We start from the raw sequence: 23,241 nt of genomic DNA, 5'->3' as shown, positions 1-23,241 counted from the left end.
GAGGACAATACAATTACATAAATCAAATATGGACAATGTCAATGCACGTAAAGTTGCTTAACACTTGTCAATTCACAGTTAATAAGATGTTCACTTGAATGCTGTTCAGCACACTTCTGACATTTATCAAAATACGTACAATGAATATCAAGTCGCACATATCACTTGGCACTTCAAAACTAAATCGAAAACTCCCATAAATATGCCTCAGCAGCATTTTCAAAGTCGGTGACATCCTTTAGGCTAACAATAGCGTTTGGCAATTGGTTGCACATTTCTATTGCATCCAGGAAAAATGAGTATCGATGTGTATCACTGTTGGTATGGTCCGGCTTTATGACGTAGTCGTGGTTAGTTCGCGGGTATCTTTTGCCTGGAGCATGTAGATATTTGAGCTTATCAATCTTAAGTTGATCCTGCATTATTTGATAAAGCACCTTCAGCCTATATTTTTTCCTACGTACCTTAAGAAGATCGAAGTTGCAACGCTGTAACATAAGCGTGACCGATTCCTTCCTTCGGTATGTCGAACAAATAAAACGCGCCGCCAGACTCTTTCCAACTTCCTCTTAAGCGTCACTTGATGGGGACTCCAAACAACGCTGAATATTCTAGTATCATCCTAATGAAGGCGGTGTATGCAATAAGTTTTACATTATGCGATGCACGTTCCAGTTTTTTTTTTCTAAGAAAATATAACTTTTGATAGGCAGTTATGCAGACGTTATCTATATGTTGGTTCCATGTCAATTTTGCTCATATTCCTGTATTCTCTTCAGCAAAACCACTTATATGGGGAACTGATCATGATAAGTGCTCATGAGCATTTTAAAGAACAGCCTTGAACCCTACTCATGCACTGGTAAAATGTATAGATGCAGTGAAATTGAAACAGAAGGCAAAATAGCAAACATGATGCAGTATTTGTCAGACAATTATGTCGGCAATTTTTGCATAAAACGATTTACTTAGAGCATACTAGCACTACAAAGCACCCATCTTTTTTGTTAGGCACACATTACTACAAGGTCTTTAAAGGTGGCCACAAGAGAGATGCTGGCTTTAATGAGGAACTATAGAGGTTAAAGGCAGCCATGGAAATGTATTAAGAAATTATGCAATGCATAGCATTTACTCAGTTCATAGAGCTTCCAAAGTTGCCATAAGGCCTTGATAGCTGTGGATGAGGGAACAGTTGTAGCCCTATTTGGAGCATGAGAAATGAACATTAAGATCGAAACATAAGTAACAACTCGTAATGCAATTAAAAAATCTTGCTATACTTTTAAAAAGACAGTGAAATGAAATTAGTAACACAATTTCCTTGTCTTTTTACTTCATTTAGGTTCAAAATACTTATTTTAGTAACACAAAAAAGCAGAGTGGTGAAGCACATAAAAAAAATGCTAGTCTGTTTTTATATTCTGTTTTCTCTAAATTCAAAGTTCAGTAAAGTTAACTTAGAAAGCTACGGTGAAGCCATTGCTTCAGCCTGTATGGTGCATAACAGCAGCAATCGCCAGCCTAACTGCTTGGGTTTACAGTGCCTTATTTGAATTGTATACCTTTTAAGTGCTGAGCTACTGGAAGATTGATTAAGGTGACCAACATGCTGAACCAGTAGTTTACTGAGTAAAATACATGGAGAAGGGTGGAAAGATAGGACAGAGAACAGGGGATGTATTCTGTGTCCACCTAGTGGAAATGTCCATTTCATCCGCTCCTGAAGTTCTGATTGGCTGGGCTGGCGTATGCATGAGAAGGAGACATGCTCCCCCAGCTACTTTGCACTTCAGCAGAAGAGGATATGGACATGTCCACTAGGTGAATACTTACAAAGCTATTTAATAAAGTACTTCTGTAACCAACATGCCTGCTATGCCATCCTTGCTTTCAATGTCTGTCTTAGTAAAAGTGTGAAAGAGCCAGGTTTGTGCATGAAAAGTTTTCCTGAGGGTGTGTGCCTTGAAGCCCATAGTGGTAATCACAGGAAACGGGGGTGGATCCAGAGTAGCACCAAAGGGCAAGCCTTCATCGAAACAAATATGGAGGGAAGTGACTGCATGCTCAAACTTGTCAGCTCACAAGTTTGCCAAGACCAAGTGATATCAGAAGTTGTTGAAGCCTACATAGTTAATGTATAACCGCTTAGGCCAAAATTATTTAGATACTTTTTATGAGGACTACATATTTACTGGAAATCTCAAAATAATTATGTTAGTGCGGAATACCTTCCACTAGTTGTGACGTCCTTGAAAGAATGAAAATGTTTGAGTTGTACTTGTGTGGTGCATGAAGTTACTTTAAAAAAAAAAACTCAGCAATGGAAACAAAATGCAAAGAGTAGTATTCGAAATAAATTGCCACCTCTTTAGGGCTAGATGAATTCAAATAATAATAATAAGCAAATGAAGATCGGGCATACAAGATAGATGTTTCGGCTCGCACTTGAAAGCCTTGTTCACAAAGATTGTGAACAAAGCTCCAGTTGAACCAGTTCTTATTTTTCATTTTTATGGTTGGCATCTAATTTTAAACTACTTACCGTGCCTCTTTTGACAAAACCAGACAGGCTGCCGTCAAACTCTTCACTACTTCAATGCAAATAATTGGAGGTTGGCAAATACATTTTTCTAATAGGAATAGTAGGTAACGAATAGTCAAACACTGATGCATACAGTTACAGCAGGCAGATTTATCTTGGAATTCAGCACCATGCTTATATTGTCTAGTAAAAAAAGGACAGCTATCAAGGAAGATTAGGATTATTTTTAAGCAAAAGTAATTATACCTCATATACTTGAAGCAGATGTAGTGCTTCTGAAGAATCACGTCCAAACTGCACACACTAAAACATTAAGCTGGGATATTCAAAAAGACAAGTACATGTTTTGCTCGCCAAGTGACTTTTAGTGTGCTCAATTATGTAAAGTGTGCTATTATATGATTAATGTAATTTGCTAATGTAAAGAAAGAACAAGCCAGGATCTCTTGCTTCATATATATGCGCTGAATCAAGAAGGTAATTAAGGAAGAAGAACACCAGAAATAAACACGAATATTTGTGTGCTTTCTGGCATAAAATAATTCTCATGTAAGCCACATAACATGCTTTCCAAAGCATCCCCTACCTTAACTTATAGCTGCATCACATGAAGGCACTTTCTAAGAACACACATGCTTCATGATCATTCACTGTGTTAGTGACTCCCACTGAAGTAGACTGAGAACATATCTGGGCATTGCATTCAATGACTGATGTAAAGTGAAAAGACTGCTGCTTGTAGGTATGAATGAACCAAGTGAATAAGAAATATAGGTTCTCAAACTTCTAGTAGTAAGTGTGGCAGCACTTAAGAAAAACATATTACAACTAAAAATTCCAACACATGATGAAATAACTGAAATAGCTAGGGAGAGTTTAATAGACCAATAAACAGGAAACTGCAAACTCCCAACATTTCTGAATGCTTTTCTTCACATGTACTCACCTCATAAGTATGACTTCCCTTAATGCTCGAACCTCTGCCTTAATTTCATAATTCCCCATTCTCACTGCTTCACTCATGCTGATTGACATCTAGCACAAAGGTTGGCGAAAGTAGCTGAGCATGTGCATGTGTTGTGAGGCAAGCTGCCCACATCTGGTAGCCGCATGCCAATTTCTCAGAGTAGATGAAAGGGAAGCCTTGAGGGTAAGCCATAGAGAAGGCCTTGGTTCAATGATAACTGAAAACACCAACATGGAAAATTTGGACTGCCCACAGAATCAGCAGAATTGACATAGCTTGGAAAAACTGAAAAGATGCATTATAATATTTATGTTACACAGGTTCCAGTCAAGTTGAAGATTTTCACTGTCTAATAAACTTATAAGACAATACATGACCAGCAATACTGTATGGAACCTAAACAATTTTAATAAAGTCACCTAGAAGTCAGGATGGAGAAGTGACTGAATTGAGGATGCTAAAATGGATGAGGTGGAGGCAGATTGTGAAGACAGGTCTTAAAAAATTAACATTCAACACACACTTAAGTTGGCAAAGATTGGACTCAATGTTCAAGAAGAAATTGACTAAGATAATTTATTGGTATACATACATGAGAGAGCAGCAACAATACAGCAGAGATAACTGTCATTCAAGAGGAAAGGACGTCAGTCTAAAAATTAACATTTGATCAGAAGAATGGTTATGCATGGGCTTAGGCTCATGTACAATTATGTATGGTACGCATGATGTCAGAGCTGCATAGCATAAGGAACTGTGGCCTTACATGCCTCGATTATGAAATGATGTGGGCCAAGAGTGGAACAAGGATAGCATCAAGAGGGGGCCTCCTCCAAAATGAGAACGGTAGGGAAACGGGACGAGAGAGATTTTCTGCGCAACAGATACAGAGTCACATGAGTCATAGTCATATGAGTCATAGTCATAGAAACCATGACCCAAGGAGCTGCACAACAAGGTATATAAATTCAAATCTCTATACAGTTAAACCTCAGTATAACGAAATTCTCGCTATAACGAAGTATTTAACTTTTCATAACCTCTTCTCCATAGAACACCATGCATTTAGAGCATCAATATAAAGAAGTGTGTTTGTGTGCAATTTCAATATAAAGAAATATCGCTTCTGCCGCAGAGGAGTGCCAATTGAGTCAATCAATGGTAACTTCCGCGGACGCAGATAGTCAAATGACTGAATTACAAGCGGCTGCTTGCAAACGCACCTCTCAAACTGCGTGCAGCGCGACAAGAACAACAGCTTGGAGCCGCATCATGTTCCGTATAAATTAAGTCCAAGTGCGATCAGATCCTATCGCGCCCCGCGCACTTGTGCTTTAGGTGCGAGTGAAAGTGTGCGAGGGTGAGACAAGAAAGATGGTGGCTTCATAAGTGCGGCTTCCCCACGCGAGCAATGGCAAAGTGGGGAAGGAAAGCGAGCTCGCGGTAACGCGATCAAGCGCGCGCGAGGGGGCGGAGTGGGGGGGGGGGGGGGGGGGTAAGTTGGCGCGCGTCTCGGCCATGACTGCGCGTGGCTGTAAGCGCGGCTGAGCGCATACGCAGCCGCGCACCCTGCTCTAGAGGTAATCTGCTGCGTGTGGAAAGAGCGGGCATGCCAAGACGGGGTGGCATCATGTAAGCTGTTTTCCGGCACGTTTAGTATTGAAGGTTGCGCAATCTCGAGTTTTGATGACCCGTTGGAACGAGAAGCAGACGAAGCATTCGCTCCCATCTGCCGGCGCTCCCATCTGCCGGCGCTGCGTCGTCGCAGTGCGACCGGGCGACGCTTTGGGGGCGGAGTGCACGCGAAAGCATGGCGTCACTTAGTTCGTACCGCTGATGTGAAGATATCGCACGACCGGCTTTATTACTAAAGCCGGTCGTGAGATATCAACGTGGCATGAAACCGTATCATTCATCGCTGACTCCTAAATTCGTCAAAATAAAATGTTTTCTCATTCAAACTTGCTTTTTTTTATTGCCCAATAATTCGGGAAATTGCATGGCCCCTTTCCGTGCAACAAAAATCGATCGACGACTGTGCTCATTTGCATAACAGATCGAATTTCAATACAAGGAAATTTCTATATAACGAAGCGAATTGCCGATTTTACCTACTTTGTTATATCAAGGTTTGTATAACGAAATTTCCTGTTCTCTACACGGGGGTGGCAATGTGGGCTTGTTCGTTGATCATCATGGAACGGCATGTAGTGTAGCGCAGCAAAAACACGAACACAAGAAGAAATGAAACACAGACACAAGCGCCTAATTATGTCTGTGTTTTGCTTTTTCTTGTGTCCTTGTTTTCGTTGCATTACACTACATGACATTCAATACTTTCACTGTCACATTCATGAGCACTGAAAACCTAGAATCAACTAATATCTTGTCTGATTTGCCATAATTAAAAAGAAAAATGTGGGTATAGTAGGTCTAATTGAGTTCTGGTGATTTTAGCATCACTGACATATAGCTTTTAAGAATGTTTAATCGTTTCTTCCGTTAAGGCAGAGTACATGCTCAACTGCTACAATAAGTGTGAACGTAGGCAAAAACGACATTTTTGGCTCTTGCATCAATTTTATGGCATGTTGCGTGATCTAATCAAGTGGTTTCAATTTGACGAAATTCTCGATTTAACAAAATAAAACCTCACACCCAATAAAATTTATTAACTAGACTTACTGTACTTTATAACCAAAGTACTGTATAACTATAAGCAGCTACAGCTGCCATGAGTGGCAAGCAGAATTTAAAAGAAATTGCTTTAGTCAAAACACGCCGACCGCTGCTGCTAAAGTACGCGCCACATGCATTGGGCAAGTGTGGGAACCACGGTACCACACGCAGTTATTCAAAGCAGCACATAAAAGTGCCGCGGACTCAAATTGGTTAGTAAATGCATTCGGAACCAGTCTTTCGATTACTCAATATATCAGCCACACACTCGCATAGCACGGCCACGTGGCAAACGCGGCCATGCGGACGCTTCACTATGCGCGGATCAGCTGGTTGCAATATTGGGGCACTCTATGGGTGCATGTTTAAAGCACAGCGTTTTTTGCCTATCGCGTGATCGTTGCGGGTGCTCCATGGCTGAGTGTATTGCATGGTACAGAATTGGCCCCAGTACCAAAAGTACACAGGTAGGGCGGTCCGTGCAGATGAAGCGTGAACGCGAGCTCAACATAACCACGTCGTCATTATTCTGTAGTGATTATTTATGCGAAAGCATCATATGGCCCATTGAGCAAAAAAGCCGGCGTCTGTCGTCTCAGCGAAACAGCACCTCAAATCCCATTGGCTGCGACCACGTCACGAGCGCGCCTCTATGAAACAGAGCGGGTGAAAGGGTACACCTGCTGTCGCTATAGTGCACCAGGTGTTGCGTGTGGGGAGAGGGCGTCGCCGCGACGCCACGTCGTCCTTGCTCTCGCAAGCCGCCGCCCGGTCCGTATCTCGCCCCTCCATTGGGCTTAGCTGCTGCGCGTGCCTGCCGGCCTTGGTGGCCACTGCTGTTTCCTGGTCTCTGGTCATGCAGCACGTCGGTGGCATGCGGTGTTGGCACCGCAGGCTGCTGCTGCTTGCTAGCTCGGGCCCAATGTAGCTCTAGGGTGCATCACTTGCGGCGTAACACTCGAAGGACTGCTCAGCGGCGTTCAATTGGGCATTAATGCTTTCGCAATCACAACTCAGATAAGACATGCTTAGCTGTGCTCATACGTTTTTCTTTAGTTGCCAAATGGATGCATCATTGTTCACCATTCACAGTCTTCAATCTGTCGTCATCATTGCATTGTCATTTCAAATTAGTTGTAATATCACGCCGGCGGATGCTGCCGCCTTCACACTGTGTAGTAGATACGCAGTCATTGCCATGCATGCACTCATCATCCCAAAGTCGTTATGCCTCAATCGTGATGACTCTAGAATTGTCATCCCATCGTCGATCATGCCATCGTTGTCACCGCATCAGCATCATACTGTTGTCGGCATTTGACAGATGCATTACACAGATTAGCATTACCTTTTCAGCTTCTAGAACAGAATGCACGCGGTGATCTACCGCAGTAATATTATGAGAGACACTTGGGCGGAACAATTGCTGGCCTCAATCGCCAAGCCTCCCTGTAACATCATTTATTTCAATCTCCATAATAATCCTAAATTGTGTCACAAAACTTCTACAACAAATGTCAACATGGTTGCCATAAGACCTTGTCTCTCATGAAAAACACAACTATATTGTCATGTTCACTAACTTGATCTCCTCCATTGAACTTAGTTCTTGCGTTGAATGGATGCTTTTAGCATTTTAAATTCTGCTACTTTGTGCCACTGCCTCCTTCTCCTGAATAAGCTAACTTAATATTGATCCACATGCAATTACTCAAATTCACTGAATGCTTTCTTCATGACTAAACACAATTTGTATGTTAACAACTCCAATTCACAAATCTGTCTTTTGTCACTTCTGGCATGCCACAATGCTGAGTGTTTAGGCCCTTGATTTTTCTCATTTTAGATCTCGCAAAGAACTTAACGTAGAAAACTAAACTTTCTGTTGATGACTGTGTGTTTTGTCGTGAAACAACCAAACTCTGGCAGGTCCGTTTCTGTTCAAACAGACTAAACAAATGGCCCACTGAGTAAAAAAGCCAGCGTCTGTTGTCTCAGCGAAATGGAAGCTCAAATCCCATTGGTTGTGACCACATTGCGAGCGTGCCTCTACGGAGCAGAGCGGGTGAAAGGGTACATCTGCCGTCGCCCTAGCGTGCCAGGTGTTGCGTGAGGGGAGAGGGCGCTGCCGCAATGCCACGTCATCCTTGCTGCAAGCCGGCGCCCAGTCCTGCAACTGCAAGCCGGCGCCCAGTCCACATCCCCCCCCCCCCCACTGGACTTAACTGCTGCACGTGCTCAGTGGGGCAATGTCTCCACTAATGTCTCTCCGGAGTGCCATCACTAGTTAAAAACCTAACATCAGTACCCTAGCAAAAAAAAAACTGATAGAAATTTCTACAAGTCTCTTAGGAATATGTATAGGTTGTACGGGTCCTTCTAAGACTGATATATATTCCTACCTGACCCATATAACTCTTTACCAGACTGGCAGGCAGCAGATAGATCTCACTGTGCTGCCTACAAGACCAAATAGCATGATGTATCAGTCTTTTAAACCCAGATAGAGATCATCATATGACATACAGGAATCTTATTGAGGCACTCATAAAGCATGTTAGAAATAGCACGCATGCCGATGCCCACACGCCTGAAGAGACGTTTTTAAAATGAACTGAATATACAACCCTGAATGCATTGCCTGCCACGTGAACAGATTAACAAACACAGTTGGGATATTAGAGTATCAAATAAAAATGAAGTGTGTAAACTGTGCAATTATCATAACTTTTTACAGCTTGTATGCAGATATATTATCCTAAACATGTTTCAACATAAATTAAAGCACACGTTTTCAAAGCACAGCAGCGTTGCTTAGCCTGTGAAACTACATTGGGGAAGTTGCATGAGAAAAGTATCAGTCCATCTTTGCAGCAGGTGTACTCCAGTTCTTTTAATACAAAATTACATTTACAAATTTTGCGAGACGGATGTGCAACATTTAATGCATATCCAAAACAGGATTACTGTCATCATCATCATCATCATTATATTTATGTCCACTGCAGGACGAAAGCCTCTACCTTCGATCTATAATTACCCCTGTCCTGCGCCAACCGATTCCAACTAGCACCCGCAAATTTCCTAATTTTGGCGCACCACCTAGACTTCTGCCATCCTCTACTGCACTTCCCTTCTCTTGGTACCCATTCTGTCACCCTAATGGTCCAACTGTTATCTAATCTGCGCATTACATGACCTGCCCAGCGCCATTTTTTTCTCTTAATGTCTATTAGAATATCATCTATACCCGTTTGCTCTCTTGTCCAAATTGCTCTCTTTCTGTCTCCTAAAGTTATACTTAGCATTCTTCATTCCATCACTCTTTGCACGGTCCTTAACTTGTTCTCAAGCTTCTTTGTCAGTCTCCAAATCTCTGCGCCATATGTCAGCACCCGTAAAATGCACTGATTGTATACTTTCCTTTTCAATGATAATGGTAAGCTCCCAGTCAGGAGCTCACAATGTCTGCCGTATGCGATCCAGCCCATTTTTATTCTTCTGTGAATTTCCTTCTCATGGTCAGGGTTTCCTGTGATTAGTTGACCTGGGTAGACGTACACCTTCACAGACTCTAGAGGCTGACTAGCGATCTTGAACTCTTGTTCCTCTGCCGGGTTATTTATCATTATCTTTGTCTTCTGCATATTAATCTTCAGCCCCACTCTTACACTCTCCCTGTTAAGGTCCTCAATCATTTGTTGTAACTCGTCCGCAGTGTTGCTGAATAGAACAATGTCATCGGCAAACCGAATGTTGCTGAGGTGTTCGCCGTTGATCCCTACTCCTAAACCTTCCCAGTTTAATAGCTTGAATACTTCTTCCAAGCACGCAGTGAATAGCATTGCAGAGATTGTGTCTACTTGTCTGACTCCTTTCTTCACAGGTATCTTCCTACTGTTCTAATAAAGTTTATTTACAAAAGCAAAACAAAGCACTTTCAAGACTGTGGATACCAACTGTAGCTCTAACATGTCCGGCTGAGTTTGTGAATGCCATAAATTAGACACTACCAATGTGATTTCATTAAAGCTACTTTCTGGGCTAGTTTGTGCTTACTTGATTTGAAAATTATAACAACGCTAATGCATCCATCCACAAAGGAACAAGGACAAGACACAAGCAACATGACTACAAACATGACTAGGGTTTATTTTACACTCCATTATCTAAAGAATAAGCAAGCAACTTCAGCCACATTTAAACAAACACATAAGAGGAACAACACAGACTGAAGTACCAACTTCACCATGCCCATTTGTGCTCACAGATGCTGTATAGAACACTAGGTCTAATTGGCACATGCTTTTATAATATTACAACTTCATATGAAGCTATTTTCTCTAGACTATGCACTTTTGCATTCATCCCAAAAGTGTTGTGATATGTGACAGAACACAAGTGAACTTGAGCAAAAAGAACAAACTGGCATGGCACACTTACAGGAAGCAAGGAAACAGGACAAGCATCGCTATTGGTACAAGATCTACAGCAATATATCAGAACATGACAATACAGCAATATTATTTAAGCAAAAGTGAGTACAGATATGAGAACTTATTCAAGTAAGAACATGGATTTACCATTTTTAAAACCACACATTCATGAACAAAAACAGCTAAACATCAGTGAACATATTGCAAAATCAGAAGACACAATTCTTCACTGGGTGCTAGTTCAACCACCGCACGTCGAAATGTGTAAAAGTAGTTTAACCTGTGTAGCCTTCAGCACGTGACAGCAAAGAAGACTATCAGAACAGGCTTCATATATAGTGCTTGGAGTCTTTGATTCAAACCGTAATACACTGTTAAAATAAAATTTCACAGTTTGCTTGTTTCATTCAGAAAAAAGATAGTGTCTTAGTCATGCCGCCACAGTTAACGGATAAACTTGCACCAGCTACATTGAGTCAAAGGAGAAAATAAAGTGAGGAAGACAGATGCACGGTGTGAAAATGATGCTGTTGTATCAAGTAGCATAACTGCTCACTTAACATTCAGCTGCTTTCCATGCCTCTACATACAGAGTGAGAAGCTTTACCTCTTCACCATCTGCTAGTGAAGCACTGTTTGTTCACTGTGATCACCCACTCAAGGCAGTCACTTGGTTAAGTAGGGTCCTTCGCTACATGTAAGGACACCGACCTGAAACTGCGCATAAGTCCTGTAAAATATTGTCATGTTTTGGCTACTGCAACTGTTCATCAGCAGCTGCGTCACTACTGCCAACATGCAGACCATGCAATTCCCCAAGCACTTAATTAACAAGAGTACAATAATGAAGAGTGGCAAATTGGGCTAGCTGGTTCATTAGAAAAACAAGAAGCTATCGCAAGAAAAAATAAACACTCTAGAATTTTGATGGCTCTGGCTTGTTTAATATATTCAAACATCAAAAAGCTGATTATTACAGAACGCCATAAAGCGTGGTGCACTGTTACCAACTGTTGTTTTTTAAAGCTATAACCTGTTATAACCAGACATTCATGTACCATGGCTAAAGACATACTGTTCATCGTTGCCATGTCTTGAGCACGGGAATTAGTCTCTTTCATAAAGGTTTCGTATTGTCCATTCAAAAATATTGTTGTCTATTTCTATAAACACATAAAGGCGCATAACTTCGCTGGGTGTTACGTAAACTAGTGGCTCCTCTCTCCTGACGCAGACTGAAAGGTGCTTTGCATGGAGAATTTCAACAGGAAATAGTTTCTTGCATTTCAGAATTATACAAGAATTCGCTCCAGTAAGAATTCTACAAATGAGAGAAAACGCACCTGAAAAGCTGACAAATGCACTGTTTTTAGTCTTTATAGTTCAAGTGTACTGGAGAGAGTGGAATGTTTGTTGGTTGACGACCATTCGGTAATATTCAGTGACACTTGTTGAGTCACAGCCACGGTTGTGGACTACAGCCTGTTTTTCACTTTCATCCAAGTTCAGGCACAGCTTTCCAGTGCCCAACGAAACTGTCTGCTGATCAGCTCCCCTCTCCTGTGCACCAAAAAAACTCACTGCTTCTGGAGAAAGATTTAAACTAGCTTTAGCTGCCTGTAACTTACAAGCAAGTACATAACATTCCAATATTTGTAAAGGAACATCGTTAGCTCCACTGACCAATTTCACAAGAAGTTCATTTTCGCCTTCAAATACAAATAAAGAATGCGACCAATGAGGTCCTAGTTTAGCCGCACTTTTAGGAAGATGCAGGATTTGGTGTACATTGTATGCCATTGCACCCAATCCATACAAAGACTGTGCTCTCACAACAAACTCCGAGAGAAGATCAGATGATCTCATTATGGTCATCTGAAGTGACGGTGTCCAGTAGAAGTATATAGACACCCTCCACAAGCAAACTGGAATGTCTGACATACTTATCCGGCAAAAAGCTATGAAGGCATGGTAATGAATAATGAAGAACCCACCACTTCCATTCACTAGCTTTCCAGATTGTGAAGTCTGATAATCTTCGTGGTGTACGTGTGAACCAGTTCGGTGGCTTGATTGCCAATAACCTCCTGTTTAAAGAGGCTAAACTTTGTTGTGAACCAATTTAAACATCTTTTCTCTTTTAAACGTGATCACAATTTTATTCTTCTAAGCTGTTGTATGGTGTATATTTGTTCCAACAATCTTTCCTTTCTGAATCCTGGGCTTCATATTTGATTTATATGTATTGTCTTTTGTGATAATATAAATGCATTATTTCTGACTCATTTTTTGGGCAAATGAGGAAGCTTGCTTCTCCTTGAAGCACATTACACCTATACAACACACATAGATACTGATAGACTATAGATCTGGCAAACTAATATGAATACACTATTACACTAATAAAAAGAATACACTAGTAGACTTGTACAAGCAGAATAGCACAGATACATCCAGAATAGAACTAAAAGTAATTTTATCAGTGTATCAGTTGTATTGTTTCATAATGCAATAGAAAAAAACTGATATAATTTTTATTAGGTTGCCCTATCAGATTTTTTGCTAGTGATCTTTCAGCGTAAATGCATATAAACTATTTGACTAAAGCTAATACTTGAACACATGGCTTTTTGTGCTGCAATTTTTCTTGGACTCCTGCTTCCCTTAAACTTATACTGTATAATATGCTTGCAAGATCAAAAAACTGGAGTATGCTTCATCAATCCGGGATATACCTACAAAAAACACAACTCTCATATTTAGTTGAAGCCATACAAAACCAACCTGTAAATTTTATTGCAGCTGCTTATTCCCATACCGTAAGCTTATCAACAATTAAAGCTTGCCTTGATTGGCCAGGCTTGTCAACAAAAAAACTTACCCATTTATTTCACAAATTCTCAATTGAAACATATGTTATTACCTCCTTGTATCTCATTGAGAATGAACTACAACCTCAAGGTACAGGTGCCAACTTGCCAAACCAATCTTTACTATTCCTGTAAAAGGCAGCCTCAGAACGCACACACACGCACACACATATATATCAATGAGCTACAAGGAGGTAATAAAAGCATGTTTCAATTGAGAATTTGTGAAATAAACAGGTAAGTTTTCTTGTTGCCTAGCCAATCAAGGCAACCTTTAATTGTTGATATGCTTGCGGTATGGGAATAAGCAGCTACAATAAAATGTACAGGTTGGTTTTGTATGGCTTCAACTAAATATGAGAGTTGTGTTTTTGTAGGTATATCCCGGATTGATGAAGCATACTCCAGTTTTGATCTTACAAGCATATTATACAGTATAAGTTTAAGGGAAGCAGGAGTCCAAGAAAACTTGCAGCACAAAAAGCCATGTGTTCAGTTATTAGCATTACTCAAAAAGTTGATATGCATTTGCATTGGAAGATTATTAGTAATATGAATACCTGTGTACAAGGTGCTTAATAAGAACAGAATGTTTAATTTTGTAGGTAAATGTGTTAAAAAGACTAGTCATGATGTGAAAATCTCTTCATTTTACTTTTACCACCCCACCTTACCACCATTCTACCTTTACACACACACACACACACACACACATATACCATGGCACCCATTCCGTAACTCTAATGCTCCATACGATAGAAAATACGACAGAAAATTGGACAAGTTGTTGAAGCTTCATGGCAGCTACTGCATGACAGATGCCGACAAAAGTAATAGAACGGGACAGAATACAGCACTATCAAATGAAGTTTATTGAAAGAAAACAACCAATATATAACACACATCACGTGACCAACACCCGGCCCCCTAGCATATGCAGATACATACCAAAACAACCTTCACATCACCGAATGAACATGTTTTGACGGCAACACACATGTCACGGCTGATTAATCAATGTAAAAAAACAATTACTAAGGCACAATGCAACTCAGTGGCTTTACTTAAGATCTAACACGGCAACCTCGCTATCTTGCAGCGAGATGGATGGCTGGCTAACACTTAGTGAGCTTTTCTTTCTAATGTGATAAGCCTCCATTAATTCATGTGAGAGCTTTTCACACGTGTGTGAACAGCAGAATAGTACTTTCAAAAACTGGATGACGCCCAATGCTGCAACAATGCACAGAAAGGTGTGGATGCGCAAAAACCCTTAAAGAAACTATGGTACTTCCTTAGTCGAATGTTTAAGCACCTTCCAGTCTGACTGATATATATTTTGTAGGCTTCAAGAAAAAGGAATCGAATAAACAACATTTCGTGCGCAAGAGACAAACTGTATGCTATATTTCACTTTGCAGTCCTCCCTGCTCAGACACCTGTTGTGAAGAATGTGCTTGTTTATTGCTTCACATATTCCCTTCAGCTTATATTTAAATGAAAACCCAATCCTCTCCTGGAACTTAGAAGCCACCTTTTTCTGCCTGTGCGACAATTAATAGAGGGGATAATGGCAACTTTGTTCCGCTCTTGCTCCTTAAGCTTCTTCCACCCTGGTTGCACCTTAAGTTCCTTAATTAACGTGTTTCAATATAATAAAGCCACTGAAACTGAATAACCTGCCTCATTAAGCCTTGTCACCAGATTCCTTACACTTTCAAGGATAAGGTGAGGATAGCTCTTGGTTGGGGCATCTCTAATTGTGTGAGTGGCAATACTGTACTTAATAAGTTTTGAATGGCTAGACCTATAATCAAGAAGGGGCTTAGAAGTTCTCAACTGATATCCCCAGCATACGTGATCCCACATAAAAGTAAGCCTGATATAAGAAGTTGCAGCACATATTTTTTCTGGAACTTCTAAAGTGAAGTTGAAACCTTGCTATTGTTCTCTAAATAGCTTCAGTACTTCGATGACAGCTCTGCAAAAGTTATCATTTGCTGATGAAAAACAAATACTCATCCACGTATCTGAAAATTTTAAGAGCAAGCCCACTCAGGTTTTGATTATTTTCTGGTCAACATAACTTAAAATATTACTGAGTACTGGTGCAACACCAGAACCTATGCAGATGCCAGCATTCTGGACACATATTTTACCTTCCCACTAGACCAAAATTGACCTTAAATAGAAATCAAGAAGCTCCAGAAAGTTTGCAACAAGAATTTTACACCTTTCAGCAAATTCCAGATAACCTGTTTGATTGTGTATGCAGTCCTTAACAAACTGCAAGGGACGCACCTGCGGCAAAGAATTGTATAGAACTTCTGCATCTATACTAAAGCCTGCCCATTTTCCCAGATTATGCTCCTGCAGGAAGTGTACAACAGTCTGAGAGCTGGCAGCAAGGAATTGGTCGTTGATTCCCAGCCTGTCAAGGTGTGTCTGCAGAAATTCTGAAACATGAAGCCATGATTTATATTCCGACACAATGGTTCTGAAATGGATTCCCTAAGCTTGTGTGTTTTGCACTGAAGAAGGCGCATAAAAGAAGACCTTTTTCCACCTTAACATCATTTGAGACTGTTGTCAAACCAAACTGATTCAACTTCGTGACAGCTCAACATTTTATGTCAGCTATATTGGTATAAATTTCATTAAAATTTATGTCAGTGGCTGACACACCCTCCTCCGGAAATGTGCTTTCCAACATGACAACACAATGTCCTTTTTTGTCTCCAAGAAACCTCCAAGTTTCTGCCCCATACGTTAGCACAGGTAGAAGGCAATGATTCTATGCTTGATTGTACATAATTATATATATATACATACATATATATATATATATATATATATATATATGTACTTTGTATTCACCATCCAGGGCCAGGGATCAAGAGAAGCCAGACACCACTGACCAATTTCTGACTAAAAGAATTAATTTTTGACCTTATACATCTTGTTTTTACTGTACATGTCCCTCACCTCCATCCAGGTTCCCAACATTTATATCTAAAAAGGGTCTGTCCTGAAAGTAATGTCAGTAAATTTATTGTGAGGTGACTGTATGTCAGAGCGGTCTAACTGGTTGAAATTAGTAGTGACAGAATCCAGCTAAGCAGCGGTCCGTCACTCAGTGTGCTCCGAACATTGGAGAGTGTTGGACGGGCCTGTCCGTGAGAGCTGTTTTTTATTCTTGTGCAAGTGAAAATGCAGCGCTCATTAGAACAAAGATTTGCGATCAAGTTTTGTGTGAAACTTGGCAATACCGCTGCGGAAACTGTTACTATGCTCAAGACTGCTTATAAAGAACATGCCCTGTCAGATTGGCAAGTGTTTCGGTGGCACAAGGCCTTTTGGAAGGCCGGGAAGAGGGCGACGACAAGGACTGCGCTGGATGGCCATCCACGACCGCTACGACTGACAATGTGACACAAGCGAGGGAACTGTTGAACTCAGACCAATGATTATGTGTTCGTATAATGGCCGACATGTTAAACGTTCCGAAAACTCAAGTTCATGAAATTGTTACAAACGATATCGGCATGCGGAAGGCGTGCACAAAAATGGTTCCAAAAGTGCTCACTGACAACGAAAAGTCACGCCGCGTGGAAATGTGCCAAGTAAATCTCAACATGTGCAAACGTGAGCGAAAATTTTTTGACAACGTCATTACAGAAGACGAGACTTGGGTATTTGAATATGACCTGGAGACCAAAAGGCAATCATATGAGTGGCACACACACTCATCCCCTCCCCAGAAGAAAGCCAGGATGAGCAAATCAAAGATCGAGATCATGCTCATCGTTTCTTTTTTTTTTACATCCACGGACTGGTTCATCATGAGTTTGAAGAACCTGGAACCACTGTGAACTCCAAATTTTATGTGGATGTCCTCGAAAGACTGAAACGCAGGGTTCAACATATCCGGCCGGACATTTCACACAACTGGAAGTTGCACCACGATAATGTGCTGGCCCACAGTGCCTTCATCGTCACCGACCACCTGGTTAAAGCAGGGGTGCCAACGATCCCCCAGCCCCCGTACAGCCCAGGCTTGGCTCCCCCCCCCCCCCGACTTTTTTATGTTTCCATGCCTCAAAACACCCCTGAAAGGCAATCATTTTGGGACAGTGGACGTGATCAAAGCAGCTAGCACCACAGCATTAAAGGCCATTCTGGAGGAGTACTACCGCAACGCATTTGAGAGCTGGAAGTCTCACTGGAGCCGATGTATTGACGCAAAAGGAGAGTATTTGAAGATTTTTAAACTTTTTGTAACAACAAATTCAATAAATGATTTTTAATCGCCTTACTGACATTACTCTCAGGACAGACCCTGTACATGCACCTTGAAGGTATGTATGTGGAAAGCATTTCAACCTCTGCTTGCTTTTCTGGCATGGAATAAAATGGCCTTTTGTCTCTAAACCACTTACTTTTAAACTATTCCATTTGGTTCATTTTTCTAACTTCTCCAGAGTTGCATTCACAACTTTCATAGTTAACCGGCTCCGTTTTCATTCTTGCTTCCTAAATTATGCCCTCCTGTCATGCATAATTTGGAAGGCCTTCTGTTAGCAATGGGTATTGTATTTCAAGACTATCAGTGCAATGTTGCATGAAGAAACCTATTCTTGGAGTGAATTATTGTTCAGCTTGATATCATGATACTGCTGCATGGTTGTTATTTAACTCTGCAAGAGAATGGTCCTGCCATCCTACCAAGAGTGTATTTCATGGGTATTACTCTCTTTTTTTTGACATTAGTTTATGAGGCTCACAGATATGTATCTGTGTCAACAATAACACCTGACATCTAATTTTGTGCAACATGCACTACATTTAATCAATAAAAGTTGCATGTTTTGTCTCTTGGACCAGTCTGCTCAATGGTAGGAGGTCGAGACCACAAATGAGAATGGTTGGCCAAGATCTGTGGTGTATGTCCCGTGTTATGCATCTGACAAGATTTCATGGTGGCAAGAAGACATATCAGACATGATGAGATCTTTCTAATTATTGTGCATAGAGTTATCAGCATGATAATATCCTTAATGCTATAAAGAGTACCTCCAGCAAGCAGTCTATATGCTTATGCCTTTTTGCTGCTTATGGCAACAAAATCCAACATCCTTTGAAACATGCTCACTTGCTGTCTGATGCACAAAATGAAGAACGCTGCCTTCTCTAAATTTATTAGCAACAAGAAAGCCACTCTGGAAGCAATTATATACATACACAGCAACAACACTAAAACCTACAAATGGGAGAAACACACAAACTAGGCTAACAATAAAAGAAACCTGACACCAAACAAGCGTTACACGTTACTCAAGTATGCACATTCAACCTGAGTTAGAGAGATAGATGGTCGACTCCCGCACTCCTGTGCACGCATGTGGATACAGCTAGTCTTTCTATATCATAACTATCCCCATGTTTGTGAAATCTGGTGTACAACCGCAAGAACAATGATGGCTTGACAGGTGGTTCACCTTTCACTGAGTTCTATAAGGAGGATGCATCAACTCTTCCAGCTAATGTACACATTACCACATGAAAGCAGCAGCTTATAAACAGCACAACACCATACAGCACAAATTATATATTTGCCACGTGTTATTAAACTTACATAATTAAGGTACATTAGAAATGGTGCTAAGGCTGGTGCACAATATATGCATATACTTTAAGCAATCAAATAATGCAGGAGCTTGGAATATGATTGACTATTCTCGGAACTGCTTTGATAATACAAAAGTCAAGGCTTTGTTTTTGGCATCACCCACTCCAATTCGCTTTCTTTTTTTTTTTCAATTGAAGCTTTGGCAAGGTTTGTGCCATGCGCATCGACCGTGATTTTTCCTTGTTCGTGCACGGCCATGACAATAATACAAGAAAATCGCCCCAGTAACGCAGTGGTCCCTGCCTACTTTTTCATATACTTTACCGCAATACATTACGTATGCTTCACCGCATATCATGACTGTATTGCGGCAAAGCTGATTTTATGGAACTGACATTATGTAACGGACCTTTTGTTCTTCTGCTGCTCGCATGAGCATAAGCTCGAAAAACCACAAAATACAGACTTGGCTTGCTGCTAGTTGATTTCTAGCTAACATTTCGAGACGTCCACGTTGTTTACAAAAAGATCGGTGAAGTTTCTCGCGCTCGGACGCGCTTCAAAAAGCAGCGTGACCACCTATAATTAAGGCAGTCATAAGCGGCAACGAAATCCACACAAGGTACATCAACTTCCACAAAGCTACTGGGCAACGCCATCAATAACTGGCACAGGGGCCACGCAGGAGCTGGCAAAAGCTGCGATGACATCCACACAAACCACGTCGCTTTCCACAAAGCTATTGGGCAACACGATCAGTCACAGGCACTGGTGAAGTCCGCAAAACACTACATGGGCAGAACCACTACGGCCATACTCAATCACTTCGCCACAAGCTCTCACATTTAACGACATCAAACAGCTACAATCACTTCTCTACAGCCACGGACACAGGCGAAGACCGCACGGGCAGAACGGAAGCACCGATTCAGGGCTCTCGTAGCGTTCATCGCTTTAGCGCCACCTATTTAAAAATAATATACGGAGCCAAGCCAAACCATTATTTAGCGTCTATTTGGGTGAACCTAACGCTTTTGGGCCCTAAGCGTTCGAACGACCAGGGCACTATAACGCTTACCCCCCCTTTCCACTCCGTCGACCGGGTCGCAGGAACGGCGGCCGTGGTCGTGGCGCCTCCTTACACAGCTGCGCGTCACGTGACCGTGTGACGTCACGCCAGACCGAGCGACGGGGCCCCAGATCGCGGCATCGATGGTGGAGGCGAACCTTGCGCGCCGCTGCTGCGGCGCTACCGAGAGAGGGCGCTCGCTGTTGTGACGTCACGCCAGACCGAGAGACGGGGCCCCAGCTTGCGGCATTGATGGTGGAGGCGAAGCCTTGCGCACCGCTGCTGCGGCGCTACCGAGAAAGGGTGCTCGCGGGTGTGACGTCACGCTAGGAGGATGAATGGGGCTACAGCTCGGCTCCTCGCAGTGGTCGGCGCGCTGCCTTGCGCTATGTCGGATGATGTATAGCCATAAGTTTAACAAAGGGCAACCATGTCCACACCATCAGCCGAACCAAGGCGCAGCCAAGCCAAGACTGCTTTCGCAATCTTCCAGGCTTAACCAAACTAAGCCTTCAGCCATTTCTTTTTCTCGCGCTTTCGACATACCTTCCTCCTCCGCTTTGCTCCTCGCGCTCTCTTCGCTCTCGCCGTCTTTCATTCCTCGCTGCGCTCCGCGTTCGCTCTTTGACCCGACGCTGTGCCCGTTCGCTCGGTTACGCCGACGCTCGCCGCAGGAACGCGCGCCCAAGAGCTGCGCTCTAACACGCTTTTCTTGCCAAACGCACAGCGACTGTTGCCAGAACTACAAAGTGCTTTCGGGCGAATTAAGGGTGTTCCGCTGCCAGATAATCCGGACGTGGGAAAATAACGCGGCATCTTCCGCCCATGCGGGTTGCGAACGACAGCAATGCGCGACACGTGCTGGCCGTGCATGACGCGCCTTCCCACGCGGAAAATTCGGATTCGCTTATTCTTCGGGGTGGCACTATTCGCGTTGTGCGCGACGGGTGCAACCGGTACCCCAAATGCGCCAGCATATACGACTCGCACTCGTTCGTCGACTGTATTCGACGACGACGACGTTTCGTGCCGGGACGCAGACAGCCGCTGAACCCGGCGAGTGGTCGCTAGCCGAACACACCCATAAAAATCTATTTTATAAAAAATGTAAACAGAAAATAAGCCACTTCATGCCGAATCGTGCGGACAAAAAGCACACAAAAAACCGTCTCGAATAGCCCGCGCGCGCGAACGCGAGTGGAGAGAAGCGTTACACCGCCGGCGTGGCACACGACGAAGGAGGACCGAGACGGAGGAAAACGGCGACGCTTCTTTGCTTTCGGTGCGACGTGCTCGTGCCTCGACAACGGCTACGGCGGCCGCTGCAGTGCGCGCCGCCCCTCACTTTAACGATCAGGGAGCAGCGGTGGGGAACGCGCGGAGGCGGCGGCGGGAAGCAGGATGAGAAAGAGCTCCCCGCTCCTTCTCCTTTTGACGTTTCGGGGGAGGGGGGAGGGGGGCACGGCGGTAGCGTCGCCGCGGCACGCCCTCCGCCTCCGGCGGACCCCTGGTTCCTTCGGTCGATGGGACGCGAGCGACGCTTCTTTATGGCCTCCTTCTCGTTCCCCTCCTTCTCGCGTGTGGCCTCCTTCGTCCCTCCGCATCTTACACATCGCCTCCCGTTCTGCTCCTCCTCCTCCCGTTGCGGAGTATTGTGTGCTCCCGTCGTTGCGGCCTCGTGCGACAGCGCCTCCCTCGGTGGTGGGAGAGGTTGTGGGTTCGAAAGCCAACGCCGTGTGTTTCACGCCGGTGAGCTGGGTGTTTAAGCGAATACTCTTAAAACTTTTTTTATTATTATTGCCTGCGACAGAGAGCACAATTATAGTGGATGAGCTGGTATAGTCGAAGAGGCGGACATTACTTGCAGAAAAAATTGAAATTCATGATCGGCTAATCAACAGGGATGGAAGAATTAATTTTTTGACTAATTGCCTTATGACACGTATTGCAATTTACTCATTCTAGCCGGGGAGTTCGCGAGGCACATCCACGTGGAACGAATTCTCAGGATGACACCAGTTTCGATATATCAATTCCCGAATGTTGTGTAGAAATGCACTGGCATTCCAGTTACTACTGTATTAGTAAACAAAACGACGTTTTGTTAGGAAATTAGCTGGAACGACAGTACGTTTTTACTGCAAGTTTGACGGCGCATATCTAGTAAATGGTGTCATCCACACAACTCTCTTCGAGTTGATATATGCCTTGCAGTCTCACTCCCTGAAATTTGTAAATTACAATATGGGCCATAAGGTAACTAGTCTAAAACTTAATTATTGAATTTTCGTGAATTATTCGATCATGCATTTATTTCTGTGTGTGTGTGTGTGTGTGTGTGTGTGTGTGTGTGTGTGTGTGTGTGTGTGTGTGTGTGTGTGTGTGTGTGTGTGTGTGTGTGTGTGTGTGTGTGTGTGTGTGTGTGTGTGTGTGTGTGTGTTTGTGTGTGTGATGATGATGTGTGGAGGTTTATGGCGCAAGGGCCAGGTGTGGCCAAAGAGCGCCATGTCTGTGGTAATGAGTTTGCGGTGTAATTATGATTGCTATGAAGTTGGTGTGAGGTGGCTGTAAAGAGGCCTTAAATATACGCTCTAAAGTGCGTAAAATCTGTATGATAAAATTATGGCGATGACGTATGACTTGTACTATGAAAATTTAGATGCATATAAAAAGGATGATACGATGTGTAAAAATAGAGAAGGTTATAAGATTGGCTGGAGCACTACTGCCTCCTTAGAGCCCTTGAAACGCAAGGGTCTGGAGGCATGTGCTATGCAACACAATTATCGTAGCGGCATCCTCTGGAACGAGGATGCTCTACGAATGTAATGGGCTTATAACATGTAGGACAACGTCGTTTAAGAAATTGAGGACTGCCTTAATATTAAAAAGGGGCTCTCTGCCAAGAAACATAGCCGGGTGAAGAGGAATGTGGTAACGGTATGCAAGAGGAAAATGTTTCTTTCTCTCCGCTTCGGCTTTCCGGCACTCCAGGAGGACGTGGAGGACGGTAAGCCTCTCCCCGCATCTACCATAGGTTGGGGGG

General features: G+C 42.8%; 1 protein-coding gene across 9 annotated transcripts in view; it reads right to left on the bottom strand.

The window, feature by feature from the left end:
- Positions 1 to 23,241, bottom strand: part of sif (still life) — a 305,006-nt gene that overhangs the window by 185,509 nt on the left and 96,256 nt on the right. The gene's annotated exons all lie outside the window — the stretch shown is intronic.

Source organism: Dermacentor andersoni, chromosome 6 (genome assembly GCF_023375885.2).
Source record: "Dermacentor andersoni chromosome 6, qqDerAnde1_hic_scaffold, whole genome shotgun sequence".
NCBI classification, from domain to species: domain Eukaryota; kingdom Metazoa; phylum Arthropoda; class Arachnida; order Ixodida; family Ixodidae; genus Dermacentor; species Dermacentor andersoni.
Note: the sequence above shows the minus strand (reverse complement) of the source record. Positions and strands in the feature narration are given on the sequence as shown.